The sequence below is a fragment of the Nerophis ophidion genome, linkage group LG09, assembly GCF_033978795.1.
Source record: "Nerophis ophidion isolate RoL-2023_Sa linkage group LG09, RoL_Noph_v1.0, whole genome shotgun sequence".
NCBI lineage: Eukaryota > Metazoa > Chordata > Actinopteri > Syngnathiformes > Syngnathidae > Nerophis > Nerophis ophidion.
Window position 1 is genome coordinate 14,938,808 of NC_084619.1, and position 26,825 is coordinate 14,965,632.

Sequence of the window (26,825 nt, forward strand, 5' to 3'; positions counted from 1 at the left end):
TCACCGCAGCCATCCGACTTTCAGGTATGACTTTATAATCTCACTAAAATACTATTAACACAATAAGCAGATAAGGGATTTTCCGGAATTATCCTAGTAAATGTGTGTAATTACATCTGAAACGCTACCACTGCCGCCGCCTGGAGCCGTCGCCTTTTTTTATTTTTTTTTAAGTGTTTCACTCTAACTTTCCTCATCCACGAATCTTTCATCCTCGCTCAAATTAATGGGGAAATTGTCGTTTTCTCGGTCCAAATTGCTCTTACTGCTAGCACATCGTCTGCTACTTCTGGTACAGGCAAGGTTTTTTTATTAACGACCAATCGTTGCGAACTTTATCGTCGATGTTCTTTACTAAATCCTTTCAGCAAAAATATGGCAATATCGCGAATTGATCAAGTATGACACATAGAATGGACGTGCTATCCCCGTTTAAATAAGAAAATCTCATTTCAGTAGGCCTTTAAGATTTATCTGAGAGCCAGATGCAGTCATCAAAAGAGCCACATCTGGCTCTAGAGCCATAGGTTCTCTACCCCTGCTCTAACCTCTAAGCCACTGGGCACACGCAGTCTTGGTAGATCACACACAACACATATACGCAATTTTATTGTTTGCACATGCTATTAAGCGCGTGGTATTTGAATCTGACCCTTAGGATTAGTATATTGGAGGCGGCTCCGCGCTTTGGAAAGACGGTTCGTTGCAGCTGGCACTAAAATTTGAGCCAGTGTTCTTGCAAGACACACACACAACTCCTGCATGTGTGTAACAAGGAATATTTACCCTTCTTAACCATGTAAACACTGGGACACAGCTGCGGTAAATATTAGCTGGGCTTGGCAGCTCATCAGCAGAGGAAAATATCGGCCCCAATCTGATCTCATGATCTGGATCGGGACATCTCTAACTAGCGCCGGTCACATTCATTTTTGTCAGCAAAAGAATACTTAGACTTAACTTAGACTTAGACAAACTTTATTGCTCCACAAGGGAAATTGTTCCACATAGAAGCTCTGTAGCAAAGGATGGAAAGGATAATGCACACAAGAGCGCAAAAAGATGGCGAAAACTAAATATAGTATAAAGTAGACTAAAAATTTCCCATTGTAGCAATATAAAATGTAACATTGTGGCGAGACGGAGCCGACCAGCCGACAGCGGGATAGGACAGACGGCGGTCCCTCCCGAGATGGCGGCCAGGAGGCGGGGCATGCGGTGGAGAGGAGAGGCGGAGCGCACTTAGAGCGATGCTGCAGCCAGCCGAGTCAGGTGCGTAAGCGACACACCTGCAATTAATCTCTAAATCTTCTGCTGCAGTATAAAAGGGGAGAGAGAGGAACGATTGCGGCAAAAGTAGGCAAGGAAACCCCGGACAACAACGACCACGAGCATGACGAGAGAGACCCTGAGCGAAAAAGAAGTCCAAGGTGGCTGCGTCTTTTCGCTCAGGATCTCTCTCGTCATGCTCGTGGTCGTTGTTGTCCCTCGCCTACTTCTGCCGCGATCGTTCCTCCCTTTCTCCTTTCATACGCAGCAGAGGATGTAGAGATTAATTGCAGGTGTGTCGCTTACGCACCTGACTCGGCTGGCTGCAGCGTCGCTCCGAGTGCGCTCCGCCTCTCCTCTCCGCCGCATGCCCCGCCTCCTGGCCGCCATCTCGGGTAGGACCACCGTCTGTCCTAACCCGCTGTCGGCTCGTTGGCTCCTTCTCTCCACAAACATATATGTAATATGTTATATTACATTATATTATTATATGATGTCATAAACTGCGTGGGGCAGCACGGTGGGACAGGGGTTAGTGCATCTGTCTCACAATACGAAGATCCTGAGTAGTCAGGGTTCAATCCCGGGCTGGGGATCTTTCTGTGTGGAGTTTGCATGTTCTCCCCATGACTGCGTGGGTTCTCTCCTGGTACTCCGGCTTCCCCCCACCTCCAAAGACATGCACCTGGGGATAGGTTGATTGGCAACAGTAAATTGTGTGAATGTGAGTGTGAATATTTTCTGTCTATCTGTGTTGGCCCTGCGATGAGTTGGCGACTTGTCCAGGGTGTACACCGCCTTCCGCCCAATTGTAGCTGAGATAGGCACCAGCGCCCCCCGCGACCCCAAAGGGAATAAGCGTTAGAAAATGGATTGATGGATAAACTGTGTGTATTAGTTGGTTATTGTGCACACGTGTGTGTCTGTGAAAAATACATTTAGTTTTCATTGATCAAATTGCAATGACTTAAATGGAATTTTGTCCAGCTTTAACAAAAAAAATCTTACTTAAGCTAAATCTGTCATTTTATTGAAACATAGCTTGTGACATTGTCCCCGAAGGAAGCTTCGATGTAGTGCAACTTCATTTAATGTAGAAAGGTTTGTATCTTGTCTAACACTACAAAAAAGCTCTATTTAAGGTGCGGTGTCTATTTCTTCTATTTTCGGCGATCAATCGGCACATTAGGGAACTAAGTGCGAGGCGGCTGTTTGAAAAAAAATGTCCAAAACATTTATTAGCGGCAACAATTAAGGTTTTGAAAAGCTAGAAAAAGGTAATACTGTACAAATGATGCCTTTCTACCGTTCTAAGAAAATAAAAATAAACCCAGCATGATGTCACTTGGAATGATACATTAAAGCAGGGGTATATATATACTTTTTTTTTTAAATATTTGTTATTTTTATTTTTTTTATTTAACTCGGGGCTTCCGGATTTTGTAACAAGAGTAACAAGCAGTAGAAAATGTATTAGAAAGGACATATTTTAAACAATAATAATAAAAAAATTTATAGCGTGTGCAAACATTAAAATTGTGTGAACTATTAGTGGACGTGTTGTGATCTACTAAGACTGCGTGTGCAATTAAAGGCCTACTGAAATGAGATTTTCTTATTCAAACGGGGATAGCAGGTCCATTCCATGTGTCATACTTGATCATTTCGCGATATTGCCATATTTTTGCTGAAAGGATTTAGTAGAGAACATCGACGATAAAGTTCGCAACTTTTGGTCGCTAATAGAAAAGCCCTGCCTTTACCGGAAGTATGTGCGCGTGACGTCACGAGTTGCAGGGCTCCACACATATTCACATTGTTTTTAATGGGAGCCACCAGCAGTAAAAGCAAATCAGACCGAGACAGCGACACTTTCCCCATTAATTTGAGCGAGGATGAAAGATTTCTGAATTAGGATATTGATAGTGAAGGACTAGAAAGAAAAGGAAAAAAAAACTACGGCTCCGGGCGGCGGCAGTGTGAGCGTTCCAGATGTAATTAGACACATTTACTAGGATAATTCTGGAAGATCCCTTATCTGCTTATTGTTTTAATAGTGTTTTAGTGAGATTTTAAAGATTGTAAAGACATACCTCGAGGTCGGGTGGTTACGGTGAACACACAGTGTCTCAGAGAGAAGCCGAGGAGCCAAGCTCACAGCTGCCTTTTAAACAGCTGCCGCAGGACGACGAATAAGCCAATGATTTCTCCGGTAAGATATATATCACAATTTCCCCATCCAAAAACATGCTGGTTGACGTAGAGAAAACATGTTCGCTTGACCGCTCTGTGTTAAAGCTTCACAACAAAGAAACACCGGCCGTGTCTCGGTGCTAAAGAAAGCTGTATTACACCGCTTTCCACCAACAGCATTGTTCTTTATAGTCTCCATTATTAAATGAACAAATCGCAAAAGATTCAGCAACACAGATGTCCAAAATACTGTGTAATTACGCCATGAACAGAGACGACTTTTAGCCGTGTTTGGTGCAGCACTAATATTTCCTTACAGTCCGTGACATCACGCGCACGCTTCATCATTCCGCGACGTTTTCAACAAGAAACTCGCGGGAAATTTAAAATTGCAATTTAGTAAACTAAAAAGGCCGTATTGGCATGTGTTGCAATGTTAATATTTCATCATTGATATATAAACTATCAGACTGCGTGGTCGGTAGTAGTGGGTTTCAGTAGGCCTTTAATAACAACTGCGAAAGTGATGCACACCGCCCTATTTAAGTGAGGACTGGCATTATGTGCCCATGAAAAGTACGCTGTGATTGCACGCCCTGCGGGGAGGCGATGGACCATCAAAACACTGCAGCGGAATGATCCAAACGCAGGAAAATGCATATTGCAAGATGTTTTTTTTTCTATAGGAAATGTATTAAAGTCTTATATTTTGTAAATGAAAAAAACATATCCCATTAATAAAGAAAACTATCCATCCATCCATTTTCTACCGCTTATTCCCTTCTGGGGTCGCGGGGGGGCGCTGGCGCCTATCTCAGCTACAATCGGGCGGAAGGCGGGTACACCCTGGACAAGTCGCCACCTCATCGCAGGGCCAACACAGATAGACAGAAAACTAGTAGCCACCAAAACACATCAATTAATTTTAATCAGCCCCTTGAGTCTTGATATCGCTAAATAGACGATATGTCTTATATACATGTTTTCATTAATATCAGTCCAAATATGTTGACACACATACAGAGGATGAAGAATTATCCGTCCCAGCGTGCCCTGCCACGCAATCTCCCCCTCTCTCGCTGACATTTGTGTCGGTCTGTACATAACTCTCAAACATGCAAAATAAAGACGGAAAATACCGCCCGCAGATCAGTTTTGATATTGATGAATCACATTCATCACATTCTGTGTGCTGAAATATTATATTTTCATGTTCTCCCTCTTATATTGTTTGGCATTCTGATAATCAGCAGATATTGTTTTGCTAATTCGCGCGGGACATATTTTGTAACAAAAAAACAAGTGGTAGGACATGTATTGAAAAGGACATAATTAAAATAATAATACTAATTATAATAATAATAAAAAAAAATACTATTATTTTTTTTTTTTTAACTTGGGACATCCTGAAGGCTGGATTTTGGGGTCGTATCCTTCCCGCGGGCCGTAGTTTGGGGACCCCTGCTTTAAAGCGTACATCCAATACATAAGTAATGTAGGCATACGAATAGGTTTATAATTACATTTCATTATATTAAATTGCTGCCAAATATTTAATACAACAGGATGAAATCTGATTTAATATTGTAGCTTGCAAGCATGTACAAAAAATGGATAGTCAATCACATTTTAAAAATAAAAGGTATTTTAGCTGTTTTTAATTAGCTAATTATTGGATGAAATGATTGTGTGGGCTCTCGCCAAGTGTTACAAATTATACCAAATGTAATATCTTCTAGTCAGCCTTGTCAATGAAATCCAAACCTAAATTTAAAGTGAGCAAAAATACCTCCCACCTATTTTTTTCCCCCTTTGAAACACTGCAAAAATTTGCATCAGCAGACTGTATCAGCATTCCAGTCACATCAATTTGGGCGTTTCGTTAATGTCTCCATGTCATGATCCGTGGCCCGGATCATGTTTTGTTATGTTCTGTTAGTTTTGGACTCTCCTAGTTCCTGTTTGTGCACTCCTGGGTTTATTTTGGTCACCATGGGGATTATATGGGTTCACCTGCCTCTGGTTAGTGGTCCCACGCTCAGCTGCTGTCAACCACCAATCAGAGAGTAATGGTAAATGGGTTGTATTTGTATAACGCTTTTCTACCCCTTTTAAGGAGCCCAAAGCGCTTTGACAGTATTTCCACATTTGTCCATTCACACACACATTCACACACTGACGGCGGGAGCTGCCATGCAAGGCGCTCACTAAGACACATCAGGAGCAAGAGTGAAGTGTCTACCCCATGGGTGTCAAACTCTGGCCCGCGGGCCAAATTTGGCCCATCATGTATTTTCATTTGGCCCTTGAGGAAATATCAAATTAACATTAGAGCTGGCCCGCCGGTATTATACAGCGGCGGTGGCGCTGTAACACCGCATTCACCGCTAATACTCATACTTGCTAAACCCGTCCCCCCCGTCCCCCCTCCGATTTTCCAAGGAGACTCCCAAATTTCAGTGCCCCTCACGAAAATCACAGGGGGCAACCATTCTCCCAAATTTCTCCTGATTCCCACCTGGACAACAATATTGGGGGCGTGCCTTAAAGGCACTGCCTCAAGCGTCCTCTAAAACTTTCGTCACGTCCGCTTTTCCTACGTAGAAACAGCGTGCCGGCCTAGTCACATGATATATGTGGCTTTTCCACACACACACACACGCTAATGCAATGCAAGCTTGGTCAACAGCCATACAGGTCACAATGAGGGTGCCCGTATAAACAACTTTAAGACTGTTACAAATATGCGCCACACTGTGAACCAACACTAAACGAGAATGACAAGCAAATTTCGGGAGAACATCCGCACTGTAACACAACATAAACACAACAGAAACCCTTGCAGCACTACCTCTTCCTGGACGCTACAATATAAAAATGTATTATTAGCCTGTGGGAAAAGTTTATTTTGATATTTACCTGAGAAGGCTGCAAATAGAAAACAGGCATTCAATTTCTCTTTAAATTCGATTTGACTTTTAACACTACGTGAGTTGTGTGGTCCTCTGTTCTCTGTTGTCCTCTGTGTTTTTTATACACTTTGATTTCTATTTTACTGTTTTAATTGATTTTACCCTTTAAAATAGTTTTTAATCATATTTGTTTTTATATAGTTTTTATTGGTTTTATATTCATTTATTTATTTTTTTTATTCAGTCATTGGTGGAGCATAATATATATATATATATATATATATATACTTTTTTTTAAATTTTATTGTATTTATTTATTTATTTATTTATTTTTTACAATTGTTTTTAACATGGCTGTGCAGCACTTTGGAAACGTTGTTGTTTAAATGTGCTGTATAAATAAAGTGGATTAGATTGGATTGGATTGATATGCCATTGCTATTTTTAAATTATTAATATTATTTGAAACTCGATTTTGCATGTCACTATAAAGTTATATAAGTCTCGCTTGTTCAATATTCAATGCAAAACTTGTTTGGGTCGCTATTAAAAGGTTAATTTGTTCAACCTTGGCCCGCGGCTTTGTTCAGTTTAAAATTTTGCCCCACTCTGTATTTGGGTTTGACATCCCTGGTCTACCCCAAGGACACAACGGTTGTGACTAGGATGGTAGAAGGTGGGGATTGAACCAGTAACCCTCTGATTACTGGCACAGCCACTCTACCAACTTCGCCATTATTTCTTCACCTTGCTCGCCACGCTCAGCCTGGTGTCATTGTTTGCTGTATGCAACAGTCACGTAAGTTTTCTTTGTTCATGCCACAGCTATTAAGTTGTCCTTGCCACAGTCTATGCTAAGTATTTGCTTTAGCTTTGAGGGCAATCAGGCACGTTGCTCTGTCGGCTTATTTTCTGTTTTTTGTAATACTTTGATTTTGAGAAATAAATCATGTTTTTCCCTGCACACCTTGTCTGGAGTAGTCCGTCTGCATTCCCGGGAGAACGACCACGTAAATCTTGTCGTCACACTCTAAATGAGCCCTATGTTATATATCTCCCTTTTTAGTACGATCTGCCTTAGATGTGTATATATATATATATATATATATATATATATATATGTCTTGATTGGATTATCCAGATGATAGTGCTCGATACCATGGTAAGGCGCAATATGTATGTGTGGGAAAAATCACAAGACTGCTTCATCTCTACAGAACTGTTTCATGAGGGGTTCCTCAATCATCAGGAGATTTTAATGGAAGCATTCACATACAATGGTTTATATAGGGCACAGAGTGGGTGGGTACAGGCAGGCGTAGGGCGTGGTGATTGGCTCATGTGTTACCTTGAAGGTGTTTCCGCCTCTGACGGCATGTTGATATGATTTCACTGCACTTGTTGAGGGATGACAGGTCTGGATGATATATAATAAATGGTTTCTCTTTTTATATATATATATATATATATATATATATATATATATATATATATATATATATATATATATATATATATATATATATATATATACATAAAACAGGCCAATAATTTGGACACACCTTCTCATTCACAACACAACTGATGGTTCCAACCCCATTCATAAAGCAAAGAATTCCACTAATCAAACCTGATAAGGCGCACCTGTGAAGTGAAAGCCATTTCAGGTGACTACTTCTTGAAGCTCATCGAGAGAATGGCAAGCGTCAAAAAAGTAGTAATCAGAGCAAAGGGTGGCTATTTTGAAGTAACTACAACATGTTTTCAGTTAGTTCACCCTTTTTTTTGTTAGGTACATAGGTCCACATGTGTTTATTTATAGTGTTGATGCCTTCAGTGACGATTTACAATGTAAATAGTCATGAAACTATCACTCAATCAATCAATGTTTATTTATATAGCCCCAAATCACAAGTGTCTCAAAGGGCTGCACAAGCCACAACGACATCATCGGTTCAGATCGCACATCAGGGCAAGGAAAAACTCAACCCAGAGGAGACCGATGCAATGGACGTCGAGTGGATCTAGCATAATGTGAGAGTCCAGTCCATAGTGGATCTAACATAATAGTGAGAGTCCAGTCCATAGTGTGGCTATAACTACAGAAAACACTTTTTTTTTCCTTTAACTTGGGACTTCACGTGGGCCAGATCTTTTAACAAGAGCAAAACGTGGCAGAAATGTATTAGAAAGGACAGCATTACAAAAAAAAAGAAGAAGAATTAAAAATATATCTAAAACAGTTGTTTTTATTTTTTATTTGGGACTTGCTGCAGTCCGGATTTGGGGGTCATAGTTTGGGGACCCCTGCATTCAAGCGTACACCAATACATAAGTAATGTAGACATACGAATAGGTTTATGTCACGTTTTGTTTGAGTTATGTCCTGTTTGGGTTTTGGACTCTTTTTACATCCTGCTTTTTCACTCCCTTGTCTTGTTTCCATGGTTACCCATTAGTTTCCCCTGTCATGTCACGCACCTGATTTGTTTTGACTCACGCACCTGTTCAGTCACCACAGTATAATTTAAGCCACAGTTGCCAGGTAGTCAGCCAGGCGACATCACCCTTGACCACCCTCTACGCACCCTTGCTCTATGCCGATGATCCAAGCCCATATCTCGTTCAAAGTAATTTTTTTGTTATTCATGCCATAGTGCTAGTTTTTTGTTTTCATAGTCAAGTTTTTATACCTCCTCCGTGAGCGCTTTTCGTTTGTTCCTTTTTTTGAATAAAATTAATATGTCATTACCTTCACGTCGTGTCCGGTCCATTCGCTTTGTACCAGGGGAAAACAAACCACACCCAAGTCCACGTCATGACAGTTTAGAATTACATTTGATTAAATTAAATTGCTGCCAAATATGTATTAGATCAGAATGAAATCTGATTTAATATTGCAGTTTGCACTATATAAAATGGCTTACGTCAACCACATTTTAAAACGAAAGGCATTTTGAACCGCTGCTCATCCGCCTCCGCTTGGGATGGTTTCCTGCTGGCTCCACTTTGGATGGGACTCTCGCTACTATATTGGATCCACTTTGGACTTGATTCCCACGGTTACATTAGATCCACTATGGACTTTCACAATATCATGTAAGGTCCGCTCGACATCCATTGCTTTCGGTCCCGGCGGGGAGGGGGGGGTTATGTGGTCCTCTCCAAGGTTTCTCATAGTCATCATGGTCGACGTCCCACTGGGGTGAGTTTTTCCTTGCCCTTATGTGGGCCCTACCGAGGATGCCGTTGTGGTTTCTGCAGCCCTTTGAGGCACTTGCGATTTAGGGCTATATAAATAAACATTGATTGATTGATCGATTTTAGCTGTTTTTTTATTTAGCTCATTTTCGGATGACACTATCGTGAGGGCTCTCGCCAAATGATACCACATGTATATCTTCTAATCAACCTTCTCAAAAACAACACAACCTCTTTGGTAAATTTAAAGTGAGCAAAAATACCACCCACCTACATTTCTTCCACTTTAAAATATCCTGCAAAAATTGCATTAGCCGACTGTATCATCATTCCAGTCAGATCAACTTGGGCGTTTCGTTAATGTCTCTAAATGAGCCCGGCTCTCATTAAAGGAATTTCCAACACTCCACTTAGGCGTGATTTGCTGTCCACGCTCGCATTGTTTGGCCTTTTAACCAGCTTTTTTACAGAGAAGGCTTTCTACAGACATGGGGCCACCACCCCAACACACACACACACACACACACACACTCCACACACCCTGCCTTTGATATGGACAGAAATGTGTGCACATTTTTGACTGCATGGTTGCTTGGTAACAAGCACAAGATGACCCCCCCTTCTCTGCTTCTTTAGATTTAATTTTCAAGTGATGTGGGGATACTCCAAAACTACTCCGAGAAAGGCTCCCTTCCCGTCTTAATGGATTGAAAGGACTTAAGGAAGCAGATAAAGTCGGTGGTCGATTCTCACGTTAGGCTGTGTTTTAATCCTCCGTGTGCCGCATTTCGATTGTCGCCCGAGCGGGAAAAAAAGGGGAAAAGTGTTCGCTTGACGATGATGATCAGTTATTTTCCTGGACGGGGGCAAAATGTAGCAGACACTGCAGCATGGTGCTGAAGCTCAGTGAGGTAGCAAACAAAAGCGTTCTTGTTCTGATTGAAGCCACACTTTGCCCTCCCCTTACTTTCGCATTGATTCTGCTGAATACATAGAAGGCACCGGCCTTAAAAGCTGGAGGAAAAAGCACATCACACACACACATACACACACACACACACTAAACATACATCCTCATGGGATTGTGTGGCCTTATTTGTGTATTGATCGCTCATAGTGAGGCACGCGTGTTCCTCATTACCGGATTAATCTACAGAGACTCTCAAAGACCAGAAACCTAACTTGTAAGGCATGTTGACATATTAATGGATAACAAGTGAAAAAGGGATGCAGACCACCTGATTTAGATTAGGATTTTGCCTGTCACTATGGAGACACTCATTTCCCTCACATGTATTTTTTTTCCTGCTCTCCAACTTGTGCTGTTTTTAAACGTTGATGAACATGCAGCACATTATAATCAGTACGACCCTTTCTGCACTATAGGACCGCAACCTAGACCAGTGTTTTTCAACCACTGTGCCGCAGCATACTAGTGTGCCGTGAGATACAGTCTAAAGTGCTGTGGGAGATTATCTAATTTCATTAGGTTAAAAATATTTTTTGCAAACCATTAATTATAGTCTGCAAATGATGTGTTGTAGCTGATTGTCGGTGCTGTCTAGAATTCGGAAGAGTAACCGTGTAATACTATTCCATATCAGTAGGTGGCAGCCGGTAGCTAATTGCTTTATAGAAGTCGGAAACAGCGGGAGGCAGCATGCAGGTAAAAAGGTGTCAAATGCTTAAACCAAAAATAAACAAAAGGTGAGTGCCCCTAAGAAAAGGCATTGAAGCTCAGGGACGGCTATGCAGAACAAAACTAAAACTGAACTGGCTGCAAAGTAAACAAAAACAGAATGTTGGACGACAGCAAAAACTTACTGAGGAGCAAAGACGGCGTCCACAAAGTACTTCCGAACATGACATGACAATCAACAATATCCCCACAAAAAAGGATACAAACAACTAAAATATTTTTGATTGTTAAAACAAAGTAGATGCGGGACATATCACTCAAAGGAAAACATGAAACTGCTACAGGAAAATACCCCAAAAAAAGAGAAAAAGCCATTCAAATAGGAGCGCAAGACAAGAACTAAAACGCAACACACAGGAAAACAGCAAAAACTCAAAATAAGTCACGGCATGATGTGACGGTTCACCGACTTTGAGACAAGCGCTATAGTGCATGATTGCTAATTATTCACATATTTTTTTTGGGGGGGGGGGGATTGATTATCAGAGAAACTGCCTGGGATGCTAAATGTGTTATTTTGTTGTCCCTTTATTTTAAAATGACATTTTGATTTGCCACGCTAACTGCCACGCCTACTCTCCTTCTGTCTTGTCAGGAGCTTCTCCGTCAGTTCGGGCTCCTTCGTAGTTGTAAATGCATCATTTGCGTACTTGGGTTCGGTGACGGGTCAAGTTGATCGTTGTGTAGAAAAGACAAACTACCCCCAGTTGCAGTCTTGTTTGGCTCTATTGTTGGGACAGAAAAGCAAGCCCAAATAAGCAACCGCAAAAAAACGTAACGCGTGAGTCACTTTAGAAAAAAACAAGCCCCAAATTCGCTGGTAAAAAGCAAACTTGGCAACACCGTTGCTGGTATTTATAGGTTTTCCGGTGATGAGGTTATCTCAACTCACAGGGAAAGTAGATGGAAATAACATTGGTCTCATGGAGAGAGTGACTGGCCGGCCAGGGCTTCCATACTTAACTTGCCAATCATTTTGACTTTTTCTTTGTCTATCTCTGCTCTTTGTTCCTGTCTCTGTTCCTGTGACTCAACATCCCATCCATCCATTTCTACCGCTTATTCCCTTTTGGGGTCGCGGGGGGCGCTGGCGCCTATCTCAGCTACAATCGGGCGGAAGGCGGGGTACCCCCTGGACAAGTCGCTACCTCATCGCAGGGCCAACACAGATAGACAGACAACATTAACACTCACATTCACACACTAGGTCCAATTTAGTGTTGCCAATCAACCTATCCCCAGGTGCATGTCTTTGGAAGTGGGAGGAAGCCGGAGTACCCGGAGGGAACCCACGCATTCACGGGGAGAACATGCAAACTCCACACAGAAAGATCCCAAGCCTGGATTTGAACCCAGGACTGCAGGAACTTTGTATTGTGAGGCAGACGCACTAACCCCTCTTCCACCGTGAAGCCTGACTCAACATCATATATATATATATATATATATATATATATATATATATATATATTTATATATATATATATATACACATTCTTACACACACACACATGTTGTTGGATTTACTATGTGTATTTGTTATGTGTATATGTATTAGAGATGCGCAGATAGGCAATTATATCATCCGCAACCGCATCACTAAAGTTGTCATCCACCTGCCATCCACCCGAACCAATATTTTATCAACACCGCAACCGTTCATCCATCCATTATCTACCGCTTATTCCCTTTTGGGGTCGCGGGGGGTGCTGGCGCCTATCTCAGCTACAATCGGGCGGAAGGCGTCGTACACCCTGGACAAGTCGCCACCTCATCGCAGAACACCGCAACCGCCCGCTGTTATATATCAAGGGTCGGCAATCTTTACCACTTAAAGAGCTGTTTTGACCAGGTTCACGGAGTAAAGAAGATAATGGGAGCCGCAACCATTCTCACATATATTTACTGGTGCTCATTCAGATAACGAGAATAAGGGGTTGCTTCGAAGTCATTGCCTTTCACTTCTTCTACAACATATACAAACTACTTGCCAGTCCAGCAACATATTGCAAGCAGCTTCCGCAGATACACGTACAAGCATGAAAGGCGTACTGGGTGATACAGAGTACACTGATGGCTGTGATATAAACAACTTTAACACTCTTAGTAATATGCGCCACACTGTGAAGCCACACCAAACAAGAATGACAAACTGTGAGAACATCCTCAAAGTAACACAACATAAACGCAACGCAACAAATACCCAGAATCATTTTGCATCCATGACTCTTCCTGACTATATTTTACACCGCCCGTGCCCCAAACCCCGCCCACCTTACCGACACACGGAGGGGTGGGGGGGTTGGTGCTAGAGGGGTGTATAATATAGTCAGGAACAGTCATGGATGCAAAGGATTCTGGGTATTTGTTGTGTTGTGTTTATGTTGTGTTACTGTGAGGATGTTCTCCCGAAATGTGTTTGTCATTCTTGTTTGGTGTGACTTCACAGCGTGGCGCATATTACTAAGAGTGTTAGAGTTGTTTATATCACAACCATCAGTGTACTCTGCATCACCCAGTATGCCTGGCAGTCGTGTGCATGTGTCTGTGGAAGCCACATACAACTTGTTACTGTATCGGCAAGCAGTTTGTACATTTAGAAAACGTCATAGGCAATGGCTTCATAGCACGCCCTTATTCTTATTATCGGGTTGCACGTCAGCAGATTTTCGCGAGAATGTTTGGGGCTCCTATTGTCCTCTTTACTTTGTGACACGGGTCAAAATTGCTTTTTGAATGGTAAAGGTTACCGATCCCTGAACTATGTATATTAAATATTTCCGAATGGTTCACCCGCCATCCGCCCGAACCTTTTTAAAATCTATTTTGTCGTCATGTCACCCGCCCGACCCGCGGACTCCGCGGAGGAGGCCGAAAACCCCATCCATCCATCAATTTCCTACCGCTTATTCCCTTTTTTGGAGTAGCGGGGGGGCGCTGGCGCCTATCTCAGCTACAATCGGGCGGAAGGTGGGGTACCGCGCATCTCTAATATGTATTTATAGCGGACTTGCCTGGGATTTTAAGATGGGCGTGGCTACCACTGTCAGGTGACTACTTGGGTATCTTTAAAAATGGCGTCATTGTTCGTTTGGTAAAAAACAGCGTACTTCGTCACCAGCATACCCCACTGGTAAGATCATTTTGCTATGTCCGCTTTTCTTGGTTAGATCAGCTGAACTATTGTTTAAATTCCATGCTTACTCGCTTCCTTTCGTTTTTGTTTGTTGTGTGTTCGCTAAGTCCGCGGCGCTTGTTGTGAGGCTGGCTGGCTGTTTGACAGCCAGAGCAAACACGCACTATTTTATCTTTTGAACGACGTCGGCAGATTTATTAAAGTTAAAGAGTACAACCACAGTAATGTGCGGATTGAAATCTGTTGTATTAGAATGTTGTCACGTTGTGTGTGTCCGGCTGAATTTGAGTGTTCGAAGGTTTATTCTTCGGTACGGCTTGAGTTTGAAAATACCGGCACTTCACTTCCAGGTTTGGCTCATGGGATTTGTAGTTTTTTAATGTAGTACTGCTTATATGTGGCTCAAACCGAGCGCCTGTGTTTAATGTTTTTTTTTAGTTTGCTTGTCCATGAATCATGGCGACATTATAAATAATTCTGATCACATTTAAAACATTATATGACATAAATTAATGATGATGATAACATGTAATGCTAAAATAATAAGTTAGGATAAAATCACAGTGATTGATAATATGTCATATCATGGTGTACCCCGCCTTCCGCCCGATTGTAGCTGAGATAGGCGCCAGCGCCCCCCGCGACCCCGAAAGGGAATAAGCGGTAGAAAATGGATGGATGGATGGATGGTTGACAACAATATGGTTCAGTTGATTAATTCATGTCTATTATTTACTTTATGATGATTCAAGATAGATACATTGATTTATGTTCATGTTTAATTTGAGGTTATTACCTACTGCTGCTGCTGCTGCTACTGTTGCTGCAATAGTACCCAATAAAACAAGCAAAAAGTGCACAGAGAGTAATTCCTTTCATGCTGAGTGACGACCCCCATTCAGAGGGCCAATACGGAAAAAAATTAACACACACACACACACACACATATATATATATATATATATATATATATATATATATATATATATATATATATATATACCGTACTTTTCGGAGTATAAGTCGCACCTGCCGAAAATTCATAATAAAGAAGGAATAAAACATATATTAGTCGCACTGGAGTATAAGTCGCATTTTTGGGGGAAATTTATTTGATAAAACCCAACACCAAGAATACACATTTGAAAGGCAATTTAAAATAAAAAGTAGTGAACAACAGGCTGAATAAGTGTACGTTATATGACGCATAAATAACCAACTGAGAAGGTGCGTGGTATGTTAACGTAACATTTTATGGTAAGAGTCATTCAAATAACTAAATCATATAGAACATGCTATACGTTTACCAACAATCTGTCACTTTTAATAGCTAAATCCGATGAAATCTTATACGTTTAGTCTCTTACGTGAATGAGCTAAATAATATTATTTGATATTTTACGGTAATGTGTTAAAAATTTCACACATAAGTCGCTCCTGAGTATAAGTCGGACCCCCCGCCAAACTATGAAAAAAACTGAGACTTATAGTCCTAAAAATACAGTGTGTGTGTGTATATATATATATATATATATATATATATATATATATATATATATATATATATATATATATATATATATATATATATATATATGTATATATATGTATATATGTATATATGTATATATATGTATATATATGTATATATATGTATATATGTATATATATGTATATATATGTATATATATATATATATGTATATATATATATATATGTATATATATGTATATATATATATATATATGTATATATATATATATATATATATACATATATGTATATATATATATATATATATACATATATGTATATATATATATATATATATATATATATATATATATATACATATATGTATATATATATATATATATATATATATATATATATATATATATATATATATATATATATATATATATATATATATATATATATATATATATATATATATATATATGTGTATATATGTGTATATATATGTGTATATATGTGTGTATATATGTGTATATATATGTGTATATGTATATATATATATATATGTATATATATATATATATGTATATATATATATATATGTATATATATATATATATATACACATATATGTATATATATATATATATATATGTATATATATATATATATATGTATATATATATATATATATATGTATATATGTATGTATGTATGTATGTCTGTCGGAGGGGTTAGTGCGTCTGCCTCACAATACGAAGGTCCTGAGTAGTCCTGGGTTCAATCCCGGGCTGGAGATCTTTCTGTGTGGAGTTTGCATGTCCTCCCCGTGACTGCGTGGGTTCCCTCCGAGTACTTCAGCTTCCTCCCACTTCCAAAGACATGCAGTTTGGGTTTGGTTGATTGGCAACACTGAATTGGCCTTAGTGTGTGAATGTGAGTGTGAATGTTATCCGTCCATCTGTGTTGGCCCTGCGATGAGGTGCCTTCCGCCCGATTGTAGCTGAGATAGGCACCAGCGGCCCCCGCGACCCCAAAGGGAATAAGCAGTAGAAAATGGATGGATGGACATACATATATATACACACACACACACACACACACGTATATGTATATATATGTATATATATATATATATATATATATATATATGTATGTATGTATATGTATGTGTGTTTGTATATGTATATATACATACATACATACATACATACATATGTATCAAATTCACCTTAAGTATAACAGGCCCTAAATTGAAACCACAATTTCAACCACTATAACTGTATACTGTCTAACTCCAGAAGATGTTTGCCATGTGTTGAAAGTAGGGTTGTACGGTATACCGGTATTAGTATAGTACCGTGATACTAATGAATCATTTTCGGTACTATACTCTGAAAAGTACCGGTCCTCCAAAATGTAAACAAACTATAATTGGTGGATCTACACATAACATCCACTGTAATGATACCAAGTACAGGGGCGTATCTAGTCGATACTACTATGATTTCATCGATATTTTTTATCATCCAAACATCTTTAATTTTTTTTTTTTTTTTTATATCGTGTTTACAAACTCAGGAAATATGTCACTGGACATATGAGGACTTTAAATATGACCAACGTATGATCTTGTAACTTCTTGGTATCGGATTGGTATCCAAATTTGTGGTTTCATCCAAAACTAATGTAAAGTATCAAACAACAGAAGAATAAGTGATTATTACATTTGAAAAGAAGTGTAGATAGAAAATGTTACAAGAGAAAGTAAGCAGATATTAACAGTAAATGAACAAGTATATTAATAATTCCTTTTTTACCACTTGTCCTTTATAATGTTGACACAATAATAGAATGGAAATTGACACAATATGTTACTGTATATGTCAGCAGATTAAATTATGAGCCTTTGTTTGCTTACTTACTACTAAAATACAAGTTGTCGTGTATGTTATCTATTTTATTTAAGGACAAACTTGCAATAAGAAACATATGTTTATTGTACTGTAAGATTTTTATTTAAAATAAAGCTAGCAATGCAATTTTTTTTGGTCCCCTTTATTTAAAAAAGTAACGAAAAATACGGAAATAATTTTGGTACTGGTACCAAAAATTGGCATTGGGACAACACTACTTGAAAAAACCTGAAAAAATCTGAATAATGGACGCACCCATAAAAATTCCAACTTTTTCAGGCTGAGCCCTATGATTTGATTGTATTACTTATAACAACATTTAATATGTAAAGACCCTTATGACAAATGCATAATAATTAAAGGCGATCCATACAAAGGGTTGAACCAGATTGACTGCAATAACCGTAACAACAAACAACTTTTGATAGCAAATATTTTTTTACGCTGGTTGTACGCATGCAAAGCGTTCCAAACAGCCACATTATTTTGGTTTTTGATTGCAAAACGACAGAAGGCTGAGAGCGCCCACCTGCACTTCGTCATCAAACAGTTCATTCCGCTTGCGCTTTCTGGTTCAAAAACTCCTTATAAGATTTCAAAGTGGTCCGCCATCAAAACTTACTTGACGCCACAGTGACAGTTAGAAAGGAAAGGAAAATGAACAGCATTTTAATCAAGGCGCCCAAGCTCTAACTCTTTCTTAATAGGGTGGTGCTGGCGGTATCATTTGTTCAGATGTCTCCCAAGAAAGAACAAAAGAAAAGTTGAGGAGGAGGGGGGGAAAAAAAAAGTTGGCGGTGAAGCTGCAGCCACATTGCGAAGCTTGACATTGCAGGGAAACGATAATGAAGGAAAATCTCCCGCTGATTTGGCTTTTTGCGAGATTCCCTACGGACGTCGCCTCCTGTGTGCGTGTCATTGGATGAAGTCGGAGTAAAGAAGCGTCGCTGTCGTGTGATCAGGAACAGAGAAGAAGCAGTCGGACTTTGACCACGTCAGAGGTCACTAATTACATCCTGTAAGCACAGTTGGCCGTGACGTGTCATTAAAACGCATTGAAAGGAACCGAACCGGCTCGTTTGCGGTGAATTATTGAGTAAGTCATATAATGAGTCCTGTCTACTGTCTCCTAATGTTTAATTGGCAGGCTTCGTATTAAACAAGTCGGAGAAAAAATGTTTTAGCACCATCAAGGTTCAGCTACAGAATTAGATCAAATATAGATGCTGTTTCTCCTTTACCATACCATAGCATCCATCCATCAATTTCCTACCGCTTATCCTTTTTGGTGTCGTGGGGGTGCTGGAGCCTATCACAAACCAACTTTATTTGTAAAGCCTGTTAAAAACAACCACAGTTTAAAAACAAAGGGCTGTACATCACAAGGAAACACAGGCAAAGGACACACACATATATATATATATACATACAGTACATACATACTCACATACACTATATTGACAAAAGTATTTGGCCACCCATCCAAATGATGAGAATCACGTGTCCTAAATACTCCGCCCGGTGTCGTGGAAATTTCTTAAAGACGATCCTTTAGTGACAAATAGCTTTAAAATGAATTATTAAAGTAACAAACAAATAATAACAAGCTTTGCAAAGCGAGACCAAACCAGAACGACACATCCGTTCGTTCCAGCTTGTTCTCCCTCCTTTAGAATTTGACATGACAATTATACATTCTCAGAAGTCCCACCCTCCATGCTCATTTACATACAGTACACCAGTGGAATGAATACCCAAAGTTCTGTGAAGGGGAGGGGGTGTCATTTGCCCAGAGGAGGGGGGGTCACTCAGGAAAGGGGAACAATTTAGCTCTGTTGGGGGTAAGGAAGAAGGAAAACACATGCCCACGTCAACTATAGTCCACATGTCACATCAAAGACACAGGAGATAGAGCTTGATCAGATAATAGATCTCTTGCTAAGTGTCACATTCCTGAGCCCAATAAACAACTTTTGGCGACCCGTTCAAAGAACATCTTCAATTAAAACGAGTACAAGTAATTTTGCTATCACACCGGCCACAGGTGTATAAAATCAAGCACTTAGACATGGAGACTGTTTCTACAAACATTTGGTGAAAGAATGGGCCGCGCTCAAGAGCTCAGTGATTTCAAGCGTGGAACTGTCATGGGATGCCACCTGTGCAACAAATCCAGTCGTGAAATGTCCTCGCTCCTAAATATTCCAAAGTCAACAGTCGGCTTTATTGTAAGAAAATTGAAGAGTTTGGGAACAACAGCAACTCAGCCACCAAGTGGTAGGCCACGTAAAGGGAGGGGTCAGCGGATGCTGAAGCGCATAGTGCAATAAGGTCGGCGACTTTCTGCACAGTCAGTTGCTACAGAGCTCGGAACTTCATGTGACCTTCCAATTAGCCCACGTGCAGTACGCAGAGAGCTTCATGGAATGGGTTTCCATGGCCGAGCAGCTCTATTCTAAGCCATACATCTCCAAATCCAGTGGTGTAAAGCATGTCGCCACTGGACTCTAGAGCAGTGAAGGCACGTTCTCTGGAGTGATGGATCACACTTTTCCATCTGGCAAGCTGATGGAAGATTCTGGGTTTGGTGTTTGCCAGGATAACAGTACATTTCGGATTGCATTGTGCCGAGTGTGAAATTTGGTGGAGGAATTATAGTGTGGGGTTGATTATCAGGAGTTGGGCTTGGCCATTCAGTTCCAGTGAAATGAAGTTTGAATGCTCCAGGATACCAAAACATTTTGGACAATTCCATGCTCCCAACCTTGTGGGAACAGTTTGGAGCAGGCCCCTTCCTCATCCAACATGACTGTGCACCAGTGCACAAAGCAAGGTCTATAAAGATATGGATGACAGAGTCTGCTGTTGATGAACTTGACTGGCCTGCACATAGTCCTTCCCTAAACCCGATAGAACCTTTGGGATGAATTAGAACGGAGACTGAGAGCCAGGCCAACATTAGAGTGTGACCTCACCAATGCGCTTTTGGAAGAATGGTCGAAAGTTCCTATAAACACACTCCGCTGCAACTTTGTGGAGAGCCTTCCCAGAAGAGTTTAAGCTGTAATAGCTGCAAAATGTGGACCAACATCATATTGAACCATATGATGAACCATTAATTGATTAACGTGGACCCCGACTTAAACAAGTTGAAAAACTTATTCGGGTGTTACCATTTAGTGGTCAATTGTACAGAATATGTACTGAACTGTGCAATCTACTAATACAAGTTTCAATCAATCATTGAGTTAGTAATGGGATGGCACTTCAAATTCATATGTGAGTCAAGGTAGATGGCCAAATACTTTTGGCAATATAATGTATGTACACATGGGACGGCGTGGCGCAGTGGGAGAGTGGCCGTGCGCAACCCGAGGGTCTCTGGTTCAAATCCTACCTAGTACCAACCTCGTCACGTTCGTTGTGTCCTGAGCAAGACACTTCACCCTTGCTCCTGATGGGTGCTGGTTGGCGCCTTGCATGGCAGCTCCCTCCATCAGTGTGTGAATGGGTAAATGTGGAAGTAATGTCAAAGCGCTTTGAGTACCTTGAAGGTAGAAAAGCGCTATACAAGTACAACCCATTTATCATTTATATGCATGCAAATAGAAAAAGCAAATACAAATGATCTTAAGAGCAATTTGTTAGATAAAAGGCAGTAAAAAGTTAAAAGATAGTTTAAACTGTTGAAAGTCTCTTTTATTGCTTTCTTTTTGAAAAGTATGTACATGTATAGTGTGTACATGTTTGACATACTAATACTTGCTACATCACGCATCAAATATTGTGGCTTCAACCCCACAAATTTTTCAAAAGCATATTTTACGATTTTTTTGGTCTAAGTATTGAGCATTTTCAAACATTAAAAAAATTAATAAACTAAAAACGCCAATATTGCAGTAATATAGCTGAGGCCAAACCAATCCGAGTGCACTGTTCAGTATTAATGGTCACTGATAGGCTAAGTCTCAGCCAGCTTTACTAAATTAGATTAAAGGAGTGTAAAGGTGAAGGGGTATTTTTTTCATGTCTTGAGGGCTCTCAAATTTTTGAAGTTTGTAAACCGGCTTTTTTATGCTGTCGTTATGATTGAATGATTCGTGCTTCACAGAAATCCATTCGTACCAGTCATGTCCGGAACCGATTGACAGTGATAAACAGGGGACGACTGTAACTCGTACGTTTGTGGCATTTTAATCATCATTGGAAAAACAAAACATACAAATACTTGTGAAAATGAAGGAGACAGTGTCCAAATATTAATGAACACTATGAATACATTTGCATATGTACTACTATTAACATTTCAACAAATTCACACACTAGAAAATAATGCAAACTACAAGGTTTGTGTTCGCATCATTTTCAGTTCAGTTCAGTTTTGTCAAACTTGGGCTTGGACTTTGGTTATTTCTTCGATGCAGAGAATATTTAGGACGAGCCAGGCGTGAACATGAGTACATATTTATTGACATTCTAACAAAACTACACAAAAAGGCAAACCAGGGGCGCGCACAGTGGTGGAGAAAAAATACTTGGCTACAAAAACAAATGATTAGAACAAAGGCTGTAAACTAAAAACGTGAAACAAAAACACTTGCGCTGTGGCTTGAATATGAAACCAAAAACTTGCACTGAGTCATAAATACAAAACTTACGTGGCGTGGTCAAAAACGAACAGCAAGGCATGAAGGTAGGTACAATGAAATGTTGGTAAGATAGGTCGGTAGGTAGGTAGGTAGGTACGAAGTTGCCAGGACAAAGACAGAAACAGAATGGCTTAAATAATGACCGTGATAATGATTAGCAGGTATGAGAACTAAGGACCAGGGCGTGACTTGAGGGCATGGTGAAAATCAATGAGTTGGCATGGAGACGAAAACAAACCAGGAAGTGCAAAAACCGAACTGAGTGTCCAAAAAACAAAACATAACATGACCAAACATGACAAAAAAAAAAACATGATTCGTAGGCGTGTCAAGTTTGTTTATTTCGAACATGCATAATATACAATGTAATGTATCTCATATATCAAGTTGTTTCATTACAGCACGTTCGAAAAGGAGTAGGAAGAAGCAGAGCTTATTTAGCGCTACCCCTTTTTATTCCATTGCAATGTTATCCCATTTCCTTGTTCTCTGTAAAAGAACAATGAAAAAAATTTATGAATAATATACCTTGGGAAGTAAAAAAATAATAAATACATAAATAACCTTTATCTCAAAAGAAAACATATGTATAATATGTATATGTGTATATATATATATATATATATATATATATATATATATATATATATATATATATATATATATATATATATATATATATATATATATATATATATATATATATATATATTAGAAATCAAGGAATATGCAGTACTTAATATCCATAAATAATACAATAGGTAGAAAATCACGCACAATAGATAATGATTAAAAGTGACAGGTGTTACTTCCAAAAAGTTTGACAAAGGTGGAATGCTACCATTTCATTCCATTGCCATGTTATCCCATTTCCTGGTTCTCTGTAACAGAACAGTGAATAAATAAATAGATAAATAATATACCATAGAAAGTAAACAAATAATGAATAATTAAACAATCTTTATCTGAAAAGGAAAAAAAAACATATATATACGTGTGTATATGTATGTATGTATATATATATATATATATATATATATATATATATATATATATATATATATATATATATATATATATATATATATATATATATGTATATATATATATATATATATATGTGTGTATGTATATGTATGTATATATATATATGTATGTATGTATATGTGTGTATATATATATATGTGTGTGTGTGTGTATATGATATCATATAATTAAATTTATTGACAACTATTGAAATCAAAGACTGCGCAGTACTTAATATCTATGAATAAATAATATAATATGTAGAAAATTACACACGTATGATAATGAGTAAAAGGGACAGGTGTTACTTCCAAAAAGTTTGACGAATAATTAGGGAAAGAAAACCAGTTGCATACATCTTAACTATTTCAAAATTAGTAGCATAACCTCTCATTTGTTGTTTGCTAAGCTAACTGGGTACATTTCTCTATATCAGGGGTATCCAAAGTGAGGGGCAGGGGCCATTTTCAACATGCAACATGTTATATATTTTTTTAATTGGCCCTTGACTTGTTTGGAGAATTTATTGACCTAATTAATAAGGAGGTGTATCAGATATAACACGAACAACTATTTGCTTTGACACAGATAACAAAAAAGATGAGATAACTATGTTTTTTCAAATAGCTTTGCATAAACTGAATGAATGGAATTTGTTTTAGTGCACAACATGTATCAAAATGCCTTCATTTTTTTCAGTATAATCGGTGGAAAATGTTTGGGCACCCTTGCTTCTAGGTCAATGGTGTGTGTGAGTGACAGGAAGAAAATCCTTGACTCACTCCCTGGCACCATCCGTTGGTTTGCATCTCTTGACAATGAATCTCACGATGACTCGTCTCTTTTTAAACTGACTGGAGTCCCAGTTATTGGCAAAAACCTTGCTTAAATGAAGAAATAGACTTTTTTATTTGTTGGCAGGAACCACAACAAGCAATAAAATGTTCTGCATTGGCTTCACAGACCAATCTATAATGTTAAAGGGCTATTAAGAATTTGAATATGTGTTGCTTAGTCTTCATGTTTTAACTTTACCGACTTGTGCATATAAATGTGCTGTATCACTTTGTCTGTCCCTCCAGGGGTCTAATTTGCCTAAATTTGTGGCAGCCCTTCTAGGAAGTTAGCGGCAAAAGTTGAGGCTTATTTTTTTTTTCAACAACATTGAATGAACTTGTGATTTTATGAGTGTTTTAAAAAGTTCAAGTTAATTTAAAGTACCAGTGATAGTCACACACACACTAGGTCTGGTGAATTTACCCTCTGCATTCAACCCATCCCCTTGTTCCACCCCCCTGGGAGGTGAGGGGAGCGGTGAGCAGCAGGGGTGGCCGCGCTCGGGAATAATTTTGGTGATTTTTATTCAATCTTTTTATTACTGTTTTAGTTTTTCCCTGTAACTTTAACCTCCAAAGCACAGGGTTTGGGCAAAAATTGGGAAGCAAATACTGTACTGATGTTTTACTCATTTTATACCACACAGGCTTAAAAGCAGACACTTGATGACACTAAAGCACATACTTAGAGGTGATTGCCACAGTACTGTACTGTTTTATAATAATAATTATGTTTACAGAAAGAAACACCAGCCGTTTGCTCTGTCGTCTACAAGTTGCAGACGTTCTCTGTGTATGTTTTACACTTGAAAAGTGTTTGCCCATCTTAAAAAAATATTTTTGTTCCGACACATTTACCCCGCACATTAAGAACATTCTCTAACTGTTGAGAGGAATCTTTAGCTGTAATTGTTATTTCGAGATTATCATCACATGTAAATGTTGTCGTATGAATGTCGTCTGTTATGATCCGCCGCCCGGATCATACATGTTTTATTTTTGAGTCCTTTTGTGTTTTTTCGATCGTTTTGGACTTTTCCTGTTCTTAGTTTTTGCACTGTCCTTGTTATCGACGCGCACTTGTGATAATTTATTACTTCCCTATTTAAGCCTGCCTTCGACCTCAGTTGTCTTGATTCGTTGTTTGCCGTATGCAACACTCACGTTGGTATTTCCTCTAATGTCTATACTTGCGCTAAGTTTCGCCTTAGCTTTACGTGCGCTCGGCACGTTACTTTTGGACTCCATTGCTACGTTTAGCGTTAGCTTCCCGTGCGTAGGCACGCACTTTCTTTTGTCTGTTTTGTACCAGTGTTCTTTTATTTTTGTATTAAACCAAGATCCTACCTGCAATTTCTGCCTATCTGGTCCTCGTGCATCTTGGGGTGACATAAGACGCATCACTATGCGAGCACCACGTGAAAGTCTCTTTGTTAGGTCAGCATTAAAAATGGAAATCTGTTTTTTTAATTGTTTCACCCCGGGTAAGTAAAGGTTAAATAAATGTACGAGTATATGTAAAAAATGTCGGCGTGTTGCTAAATGTTACCCAGAAGGCTTAGTGTCAGACAGGAACCGTAGGTAGCTCTGAGCTATACAGGAGGACAGCAGCTGTGCAATAAAGGGTTGATATATTACATAACGTTGTATACAAAAGGAACAAACATACATTTTGATTAGACTTGGGGTGTCAAACGTACGGCCCGAGGGCCGGATCAGGCCCGCGAACTGGTTTGATCCGGCCCGCAGGAATTTTTTGAATGAAAAAAACTGCTGTTCTCAATATGTCCACTAGATGTCAAAATAGCAATTCTTTGTATCTTTGAAGATGATGCTACTTATGTATGTGACGGAACTCCAGCCGTCCTGGTGTGGGTTGCAGTGACACTGGATACATGACTCATCATAGCAGGTTTGACTTGTGTTTATTATTTCAATAAACCTTTCGTCCTCTGGCCATTCGGTTGCGCCACTTTCCAGCGCGCGGGCTCTTCCTGCTGGTCGCGGCACACCTTTCGGTGTCCGGTGTCTGCGTCCGCTGCGGTGGCTCATCTTTGTCCGGGTCACGCTCGTCTTGCTCTTGGTCTTTCGTTGCCTTGGTTTCCTCGCCTACTTCTGCCACGATTGCTCCTCCCTCGCCCTTTTTATGCTGCAGCAGAAGGTGTAATGATTGAGCGCAGGTTAGTGGTGTACGCACCTGACGCTGATGGCTGCAGTGTTGATTTAGATATTTTTTTTTATCTTAATAGATTGAACATTAACACCAATGAGTTGACTGATGAACATTATCACATAATGTATTCAGAAAATATATATAACAACAAACAAAGATAGAATACTATTAACCGCGACACGCAAGTATAACAAAAAAAAACATCAACATTATGATTTGTACAATTTTAGAATGTGCTTATTCTCCCAGGATGCAACTCCGGACGAAAGCATGAAGGTAGAATATGATTTATTCCTCATAAATCATAGCATAAACCAAAGACAGGAAACAAACAAA

The 26,825-nt window shown here is 39.3% G+C and overlaps 1 protein-coding gene across 9 annotated transcripts in view; it reads left to right on the forward strand.

Moving 5' to 3' along the window:
* adgrb3 (adhesion G protein-coupled receptor B3) overlaps positions 1-26,825 on the forward strand; it is a 418,594-nt gene that overhangs the window by 126,835 nt on the left and 264,934 nt on the right. The window contains exon 1 of one of the 9 annotated variants that reach the window (XM_061910392.1): positions 14,327-14,407. The exons of the other annotated variants lie outside the window; for them this stretch is intronic. The gene's annotated coding sequence lies outside the window, so the exon portion shown is untranslated. Of the gene's footprint in view, positions 1-14,326; positions 14,408-26,825 lie in introns of those variants that run through there. 9 annotated transcript variants of the gene reach the window in all.